Source organism: Zingiber officinale, chromosome 3B (assembly GCF_018446385.1).
Source record: "Zingiber officinale cultivar Zhangliang chromosome 3B, Zo_v1.1, whole genome shotgun sequence".
NCBI lineage: Eukaryota > Viridiplantae > Streptophyta > Magnoliopsida > Zingiberales > Zingiberaceae > Zingiber > Zingiber officinale.
Window position 1 is genome coordinate 134,070,894 of NC_055991.1, and position 10,647 is coordinate 134,081,540.

Consider the following 10,647-nt stretch of genomic DNA (forward strand, 5'->3'; position numbering starts at 1 on the left):
AAGGGATCAGATTCACATCTGTCTCTTTACCTCCCAATTTCTAATTAATCACCATGTCCCACCATGTTTTCCTCCCCATCCTTCTTTAATTAACAAATTAACATCAAAGAGAAACACACAAAAATATGGAAAAAAGAAGAAGTGGAAATTAATTAAGCTCAAACATGAAACAATTTTTTTTAAAAAAATTGTGATTATCCATGTGTAGCCCTCAAGAATATTTTATGATTTGCACTCATTCAATCTCATAATTAAAAGTAGTTAGGAACTTATAAGTCAAGATTAAAAATACATAAATATAATTAAGTGGTGAAGTAGTATTGGAGCAAAAATAAAAAGACCTGAGTTCAAATTTTAAAGGGAATAAATATCTTAAATGTCAACCTCTAAGTGTGTCTAAATTATGCTCTAAATTAATTTAGTATGCCGGTTTCATGGAACGTAAATCAGGAAATAGACGTTTATCAGTCCAACGTTCTTAGATTAACTATTTATTAAAGAATATTTATTTATTAATTCATCGAAACTCAGACTTGATTAAACCAATATAAACTAAATTAATTAAATTAGTAGGCCACCAAGATGATCCTTGTCTATATAGCTGTGTACATTAATTAAATCTAAGCTCGGGGGCCAAATAATACGTGGCTTGCAAGAGCACAAGTGAGTGCAGAAAATGACATCCTCGCTCCATAGCTTTAACAAGCAAAGCTTCAACATATTTTTCTATATATTCTTATTGTTCGACCAATAATTAATATACCGCTTAATTAAAAATGTTTATGAAATGATGTGAAGTTTGATATCTCAAGCGTGAAGCAAACCAACAACCACATGAGGAGAAAAACTACTTCACGAGATTTGTATCTTTCTTTCTTTTGTACATGATTAAGATCTATCTTTTTCCACCTTAATTATTGCGAGATAAAATTATGACATCATGTTGCCATGATTCTAAGTTAGTCGTCAAATCTTCTACCTCCAAATTTCTCTGTCCCCTGTCAATCGGACGGACTAGATTACATCTCAATACATCATGACATCCTTAAGATGTGTGCAGTATCCTCGTGATGTGCAAGGCATCCTTGAGATGTAATCTGGTCCGTCCGATCGGCAAGGAGACATGGAGACAGAGAAATTTGGGGACAGAGGATTTGAACTGGTATAAGAGAGCCCCGGGATTATAGTGCAGCGTCAGGATATTCAGGTTGTCATTTAGGTATTCGCGGTTCGAACCCCAGCTATGACGAATTTATAAGAATTTTTCCTCCAAATGAGACACGCAACTAAATGATGCTGGGCTCCTGGGCTGTTCGCTATGAGCGCTTTCCGATTTATTCTGATGGTCAGTAGAAAATTTTTGTAGGGTCGGATTGGTCAAATTAGACTCGACGTTATCCAATCTAATTAATCATTTTTTTAAAGTTAGTATAAGAGAAAGAGAGAGGAGGTGGAGAGAGCGAGAGATAGTCGAAGAGGAATTAGGCACGAAGAATAGTCGAAGAAGTCTAGCAGGATGATGAGCGGCTGAAGGAGAATTCCAAAGGGATCGCATTTATCTCCGGCATGAAATGAATTGCTTTGAGTAGAGATCATGCGATTCCCTTGGAATTTTCCATCCGTTGCTAAATTTCGTTTCCTTCTTCGTCTAGTGTCTACCTTGATCGATCCATCCAGGCAAGTGATCTAATTTTTTTCTTCTTTTCTTTGGCTGACTATTACCTTAAAAGACTATAATTATGGATATGATAATTTTATTCTTCGTGGAAATCTTATATTTACATGAAATAATCAGCCTTAAAATTTCCAAAATAGAATTCGTCATTTTATTTCTGGGAAAAGCTGCTTAAGAATTCCTGGTTAATGTGATTTGTAAAGGAGGGACAAGATTCCCTGGTAACATGAGAAATTAATAGGACTTGACGAAGTGAAGAAGATAAAGGACAAAGTAAATATAAGATTATTTGAACCTTTAATGTTAACAAATATTCAAGTTAGATTTTTTTGTTTCATAAATGCTCAAACCAAAACTCTTGCAATTTGTTTTTTTTTTTTTGGTTAAAATATTCTCCGTTATGAAGTAGATCTATTTTTTTTTTGGTCGATACAAATATCTAGCTCTTCGATCCAATTAGCCTGGGAGGTGAACGATCTTTTATGATTCGTAAATATAAAACACACGAGCAACTCTTGACATAGTTGCCCAATTGTTCCAGTAGTTCGAGCACTACAAATTCAAGATTACCTTACATGATAATTGAACACTAAGACTCCGTTTGATAGGGATGATAGATTAGAATTAGGTTGATTAGGATAGGATTGAGGGCAGGATTATTAATCACTTCTCATGCTTAGGGATTGCAAATCCCACTTCTAATGAACCCTAATCCTATCCCTAATCAATCATATCAAACGATATATTAATAATTTTTTTAAAACATAATCCTAATCCTAACCCCTATCAAACGCAGCCTAAGTAATGAATATTACTGTGAATACTTAGTGCATGAGAAATTACCGTGCCTTTTACTATTGCGATGTGCCCAAGGTAATGAAAGGAGTTCTAAGTAGCAAGAGAATGCCTAAATTTAGAGTGAAAATAACTCGTTTAAAACCTTTAGATGCTTGAAACATTTAATTATTTTGTAAAAAAGAATGAATTTGACATTTTGAACCAAAGTGATTTGATATAGATATTTCCAAATATAAAGAATCGATTTGAGTAACTGCTAAAGACTTTAGGACATTTTACCCCTAACAAATGTGCCTAAGTTAGAGTTCATCAAATCTCGGAAGCTAGATATATTTAACTTTACCTTGTCAAAGTAGAATGCTGTGTGATTTTTATACTGAAAAGAGATTTGATAATCATCATGCGTTTTACAAATGACATGGGTTGATAATTTTAGAGCAGGTTTTATGAATCCATGAACTTAAATTTAAGGCAAAAAGGGCTTATTTTGAGATTATTGGAATGTTCAATTTTGATATTCACAATTCTCAAAGTTGATCAGGGGACGAATATGTGTTTTTCAGATAATAAAATAATTTGCAAATCAAATTTCAAAGAAAAATATTGTGCAATTTCCTAAACTGCAACCTTTAACAAATGAGCTTGTACTTAAAAAAATAATGTACTAGCACACTAATCATCTTTAAGGAGCAAAATTTAAAAACTTAAACATTCAATTTCGCTAAATCAGCTTGAACTCCAAGACTTAGAAGGCATTACCACAAGTAAGAAGAAAAAAAAAATCAAGAGGAATATTTTGGTAAATGTTGATTGTAAGTGTACTTTTTAAATTAATTCTATATATGAAGGATGTTTTTGATTAAATTCTTGAAAAATGCAAGAATCAAACAGACAAGTAGAAGACATGCAAACAAAGATAGCAAGAAGTACAACAAAATTGATCCCATATGTATATAACCAGGCAAGACCAACCACCTGCATTTAACTTTTATCAAGTATCACTTAGCCTAGTGAGAAAAAAAAACAAAAGTTTTTTTTTTTTAACTAAACACTCAACTCATTGACCTTTTTATCAAAACTAGAAATACATCACTACAAAAAAGTAAAGTACATTGTCCAAGTCTAACTTTGTATTGTATTGTTATATTTAATGATAACATAATGTGAAACTCAGGAAGGAAAATTCTTGTGATATTTACTTGAAGGGAAATGAGAGGAAAGAAAACAAAATTTACCCGATAACTTAAAAAAGTGACTCCTGAGGCTTAACATCACAATGCTTATTGACTGATTAGGGGTAGTTAAAATAATTCATCTAAACACAGCATAGCTAGGGCCCTCTACCATCACCCTAAACACAGATTTGTGTCTAACACTGTTAGTTCTGCATTTTGTTTCTCAGAAGTGGCAATATTCCATGTAACAAAACATAGCATCAGATGTACTCCCTCCAACAATATATTTGCCTTCTCAATGCAAGATATTGAATTTTTAGATGACTTAATGGCCCCAAAACAACCCCGCAATTTTATTTGTTCAAAATTTCACTGAAGCGCGCTTGCTTTAAAGGTAGAATCTTTTGTTCCTTGCACCAACCGTCTGGTCAACAAATTTGTAGTTAAAGGATAGCCTGGTGCACGAATCTCCCGTCATGGGGGTCCCGGGGAAGGATCCATTGAACGCAGCCTTACCTTGCTTTTTGCAAGAAGTTGTTTCTAGGATTCGAACCCGTGTTCTTTTGGTCACATAAAAACAACTTTACCGTTGTGCCAAGGCTCCCGGAGCCTTCGTCAATAGATTTGTATTTGCTAAGCTGAAATTATCTGCATCGTATATTGAGATCAAACTGCATCTACATGAAGTATGGTTGTGAGGTGATGCACGAGCACAGGGAAATGCTTGTTTGTAGGAGTAGAAGTAAAGGGGACTGTCCGAACCTGATTGTAGTATCGTCCTCTTTGTTTGAATAATGAAAGGGTGGAGTTGGGTAACCTTGAAAGCCACGGAGGACCATTTCTGTTCAGGGGTACTTGCCCTCCATGTGATTCCAAACTCTAACCAACTTGCAAGTGCAATCATATGGGCTGTGCACTGAAGTTGAAGTGAGAGACACTGCACGGTCGTGGTTCAGTGATGCCTGTCCTGCTATGTGAAAGAGATTCCAGCAGGATATCAACGGTCATGTGAAATAGAACTGGAAGATGAATTCACAGGAAAATAATCTTAAAAGGTAATGTCGCTGCAGTAAACTCGGAATGGATGGTTGTCCATAAAACTTGATGTCAAGTACATGCTTATTTGGAAAGAAATGTGGATATAATAAAGTCGATTACTATTTGATGCATGGAGCCTGTGACAGATTATCATAAAGTAGTGAAGAAATACCAACATATTATAACCTTCATAAAAAGAGTCCAAATATGAAATGTAAGCCCTCAAGAAAAAGCTAGGCATAGAAGAGGCATTCTGGTTACCACTAGCTACTAGAAGGGCTATCCTGTCCAGTGTAGAATTCTTGGAACGAATCTATGGAGGCAGCCATAATTTTTGTCGAGCAACCTGTATAAAAAATTATGTTTAGTAATAATAATAATAAAGTATGCTTTGGTAGATTGTTTAACAAATTCACCATAATGTGTTATTTTCTTTGTTATACAAGTCTCTAGACTCACTAGCAATTAGCTATAATAAATACATAAATATATTCAAATTGGAAGAAGGATAAGAATATAAATAAATAAAAATCATCCCTCCCTGGTCGACTAGATTCAGGTTGACCAAATAAAGAGGTGAAAGTCTATTTGATCCATGTACCCGTTCTTTCTAGCCCACCCGCCAGGTAAGAGGGATAAACAAAGTTCAGTCATTTGTTTTCCCAAGTAGACAGACAAAATCCACCAGCAGAATCCACAAGAGAAAAATCGAGGCTTATGAAATAATAAGCTGTGAAGTTTGCAAGAGATCGCCCAAAAAGTAGTACCATGCAATTTTTTGCAAACATTTAATAATGTAATGTGATGAGCTTCTGTTCATCTTCATTGATTTTTTGGTCCATAATGATCAGTCAGTCCAAGTATCACTATACAAACATACAACCATCATCTTGTGCCTTACTAGCTGGCACATGTGAAGTTATAGCCAAATCAAGTGTAGAATCATAATATGAAGATATCACCTTAGCCACGTGTGAGTTTATCTAGTTAAGCAACTAATGACGGAGTTAAGCAAGCTGTTAAGGGGCCAACAAAATTGTATTGTGATAACCAAATTGCTATGCGCATTAACTTTTAGTTCAATGTTCCACAAGGGGACAAACCATGAAGATTGATTGTCACTTTGCCAAAGTGAAGGTACAATCTAGCAAAATTGTGATGTCATTTGCCCACTCCAAAGATCAATTAATGTGAGTTAATGGAGTTGCTGAGTTCAGTATAACTATAACAGCTACACAAGGGGGAAAACCATGAAGATTGATTTGATTGGCACTTTGCCAAAAAGAAGGTACAATCTAACAAAATTGTCATGTCATTTGCCCACACCAAAGATCAGTTAATGCGAGGTAATGGAGTTGCTGAGTCCCTAACAGGTTCTGGGATCGTATGTTAATTATAACAGCTTGAGTTTTCATAATATCTCTAAGTTAGTTTGAAGGGGACTATTAAAGAACTAAATGTAAATAATCAATGTTTGACTCCCTTGTCAGATGTGGAAAGCCTCTGACATTTGAAGACAAATGATGCAGGGAAAATTTGCTAATAAAAGGCACATCAGTGCAAGATCTCTGGACTATAGCTATCCTTCCAGATGGGAGGAGGCAAAACATACCTTCTGTTCATCAATGCAGGATGTCTTGGATGTTATTGTTATTTTTGGTATGTGGCGTACTGACCAATTCAGTAGTGAATTGGTCGACACAATTTTTTGTTTAAGCTTTGAAACAAGTTATAAGTAGTACACAGTAAAGTTTTGCATAGTTAGGTATTATCTTTCAAAATATCACTAGTGAAACAACATGCATGTAGTTCAATGGAAGAATAGGATCCATATAAATGATGCCAAAGAATGAGACTAATAGCAAAAACAAAATTGCTAGAAATGGTCTACAGTAGTACTAGTCAACTTAAAAAAAAAGTTATATTCATGGTTCGTAAGATACAAGATCACCATATTGACAAAAGAATGCAACTTGTAAGGATGATATACTCACATGGTGCTATCTAAAATAAGCTCAGTCGGCTATGCTACATTTATGCCTTTAAAGGGAACCTTTTTCCAGTTCATGCAGTTGTAAATGAAAGAAATCAGATGCCACTATGCATCACTATGACCTTTGCCATCCAAATAGATGTACAACCCCTGAACTACAAACTGCTTGAACCCATAAGATCATTTACTTCTCATATTACACTGCTGTAGCCTGTAAGCATATTACCTTTAAGCTTGATACAGAAAACTTAAGACTTTTTAGCAAGATTTTCAAGCAAATCATTGTCTACAATAATGTTTCTGATATTGCAATAGCCAAGTTAACGAAACTTGTAGAGCATGGATATCAAATCTCATTGCAGCAATTCAACAGTTTTATTCTATATGATGAAATCAGTAATCTTAAATGAAACATGCAGAAGTTGAAAATTTCTATGCCCTCAGCCTTTTAATAAATGGTATCTTGGTCATAGCCACCACCACTATCATAACTTGGAAAGATTTAGAATTTATCAGAGAAACTGCAATCTCTTTCTCAATTAAAGTTTCATGAATATACATTTTACTCCTTTAAAATTAATCTAATGCCATACTATTCCTTTCTCCAACTACGCCGAACGACTGCTACAAAGATGTCCGTCTATATTAGGAACATAACCTTTGTCAATCATCTCATCCTTGATCATACCATAAGTCACTCTGTTTGGTAACAAACCTTTCTCCAGTATCTTGTTCAGTAGCTCGTCTGCCTTTTCCATCTTACCTATTCCACAAAAGTAGTTGATAAATATATTATAAGTTGGAACATTTGCACGTTTTCCACTCCTTTCCATCCTTATCTTCATATTATAAGCTGCACTGAGGTTCCCTTTTTTACAGAATGCTTCTATTAATGTATTGTATGTTAGGTGGCTTGGCTTCACACCCATCTCCAACATCTCATCCAACAACTTAACTGCCTTTGCTAACTTCCCTTCATTGCACAAAGAACCAATCAACACATAATCAACACATTGTAAGTCACAAGATCAGCTCTTACGCCTTTCATTTTCATTTCATCTAAAAGCTCTACAACTATTTTTCTATCCCCATTTTTGCAGAATCCATTTATCAAGCAATTATAGGTTGAAATATTAGGATTAATGCCTTTCTTTAACATCAATCCTTTCAACCCAGTTGCTTCCTCCATCATACCAGCACGACAACACCCATCAATCAAGGTGTTGTACGTAATAACATTCGGCAACAAGTTGTTCTCACTAATGACATCCAAAAACCCCTTAGCCTTTTCCATGTTTCCTTTCTTACACAGTCCATTGATGATAGCATTGAAGATCACCACATAAGGATTCAAATTATAATCCTGCATTTCCGTAAGCAACTCCAGAGCTTCTCCCAACTTGTCCTCACAACAAAGACCATTGATCAAAGAGCTATAAGTAACAACATTGGGGGAGAGTCCTTGCCGCTTCATTTCATCCAGAAACCTCATTGCAAAAGAACTGTTACCATCCTTGCAGTAACCGTTGATCAGAATATTGAAAGTAATCACACTGGGACGAATATTACTGGCCACCATCTCTTTTAGTATGGAATCAGCCTTGTACAACTTCCCAGCTCCGCCGTTCTTGCAGTGCCCATCAATGAGCGTGTTGTAACTAACTATCGACGGTGAGAAACCCCAGGACTTGATGGAATTCAACACATCTGTAGCTTTCCTACCTTACAAAGGCCATTAATAACAGTATTAAAAGTGTACAGGTTGGGTGCTATCCTCCTTCGCATGATCTCCTTATACACAGTTTCCACCATGTCGACCTTCTCCTTTATTAAAGAATTTAATAAAGGGTTACAAGACAGGACGGAGAGGCGGTACCCGTAATCGCCGGTACGGTAGAAGACCTCGATGGCGGAATCGAACTTCGAGTTATTGACCAGGGCAAGGAGGAGCATGTCGGCGAGGATGGAGAGGCAGTCATAGCGGCGGCGGGAGGGCTCGGCGGAGACAGAGAGCATGTGGAGAATGGATATCGCGGAGTGGGTACCGGAAATGGTGAGGTAGTGGAATTCCGAGCGAATTTGGGGGTAGAGCTTATCGGCCGCGAGGGCGAGGATGAGGCGGCAGTGGAGGTGGAGTTCGAGGGGTACGCGGTAGTGGCTCTGGGACCAGCGGGAGAAACATAGGGCAGTGGCAGAGGAGGAGGGGCACTCGAGAATGAGGCGGAGGAAGGATGCGACAACATCTGCAGGGGTGGCGGCGGAGGCGGAGATGAGAGTCTTGAGGCAGGACCAGTCCTGGCGGGAGGCGAGATCACAGATGGTGGCGGGATCAGGAGAGCTCAGATTACTGGAGGCTGTAGATGTGGCGGAGCAGATCGGTCGGAAAAGAAGGCGGCGGTGGAGAAGGCGGGGCATCAACGGAGATAGACGACGCCACGGGTTTGGGTTTTTCCAGCAACCGGGTTCAATATATATAGTCGGAACTGACTTCAGTCACGACTTAAGCAACGACAGTTGGCCAGATTTTATATCACGCCGCTTTCTTGCTTACTCCTCAACGGCTAGGGTTTCGAACTCGGGGAGAGAGAGAGAGAGAGAGGCGGAGCAGAGATGTCGCTTCCTTGCGGGGAAATACATTATTATGTCTTAATTATTTCTGAGTTTTTCCATTTATATTTTTAAAATGTTTTTGTTCCCATTTATATCCCTCATAAATTGTTTTCGTTGTCGTTAACTGGTCCGTGAATATGAGACGGAATCGGCACGTGATCTGCACGTACTTGTAAAAATCCCCTAAAAATCCTAATTCCTCATTCATTCGACGCAAACCCTAACGCTTCTCTCCCAATCTATTCTTCCCCTTAGTTAAACCCTAGCTCTCCTATCACACTAGATTCTGGCCCCATAGCTTAGTCGAGCCGATGACTATAAGACAGATTTACAGCATGCATCTTGAGTCGAATCCCGGCGAAATAGGTGAAAAGTGCCCTCCGCTGGAGCAATGGGGCCTTTTGCCTTTTGCCTTTTGCCTTTTGCAACGTGATCACAGTAGATTCTGAGAAGTGCTGCTTCAGGATCTTCTGGATGGCACTGTCTGTTGCTTCGTCAAGAACTAAGATCTTGTTTTCTTTTTCAGGATAGCCCTACCCAAACAGAGAAGCTGGCACTGGCCATGCTCCAGTTCTCTCCATTTTCAGCGACTGCATCAGAATGAGTTTTAAGATCACGAGGCAAAGTCAAGAAATGAAGGCTATTTACCTTCAGAGTCGATGGAGCAAAGCGACAAGTGGTCACCTTCTATATATCTTAGGCTTTCTACTCCTCAAGTGGGCCAATGTTGCCACAAATGGTTCCCTCAAACATGGTCGGGTCTTGTGGGATCATGCTCAATCTCGGTCTTAGATCGTGAAGTCCTAAAGTCTAGATGTCTATGCTTTCGATAACTATCCGGCCGACTGTTGGATCTATTACGCGGAAGAGTGCTTGCATTAGAGTGGACTTTCCACGGCCAGTTCTTCCCACAATCCCAGTTTTCAATTCTCCAGGAAAGGTGCAAGTCAGCCCTCTCAACATGAAAGGCATGCTTTCTCCATATCGAACCTGCACCATCGTCGAATCATCACTGTCGTTATTGATTGTATAAAATTCACAAGAAAGATTGGTGTCACCTGTAGTCCATGCAGTTTTATTTCTCCAGGGGATGGCCAACCGGTATCTAGTTTGCTCGATGTTATTGAGAGAGGTGGTCCACTGAATGTGATGTACTGCAGTATCCTCTCCACGGATATCACGGCAGAAATTCCAAATCACGCTGAGTAGCAGTATATCTAGACTAAGTCCGTACATCACAGCAACACGAGAAATGCTTGAAAGGGAAGAACCCCAACTGGAAATGGTCACAATCCTGAATTAAATGCGATAAATAATATCACAAAATTGAGGCATTTACAAGAAGATGATTTAATTGG

General features: G+C 38.0%; 1 pseudogene; it reads right to left on the minus strand.

Annotated features, from left to right (window-relative positions):
* Positions 1-3,461: 3,461 nt before the first annotated feature.
* Positions 3,462-9,296, minus strand: LOC121967924 (annotated as a pseudogene).
* Positions 9,297-10,647: the final 1,351 nt, after the last annotated feature.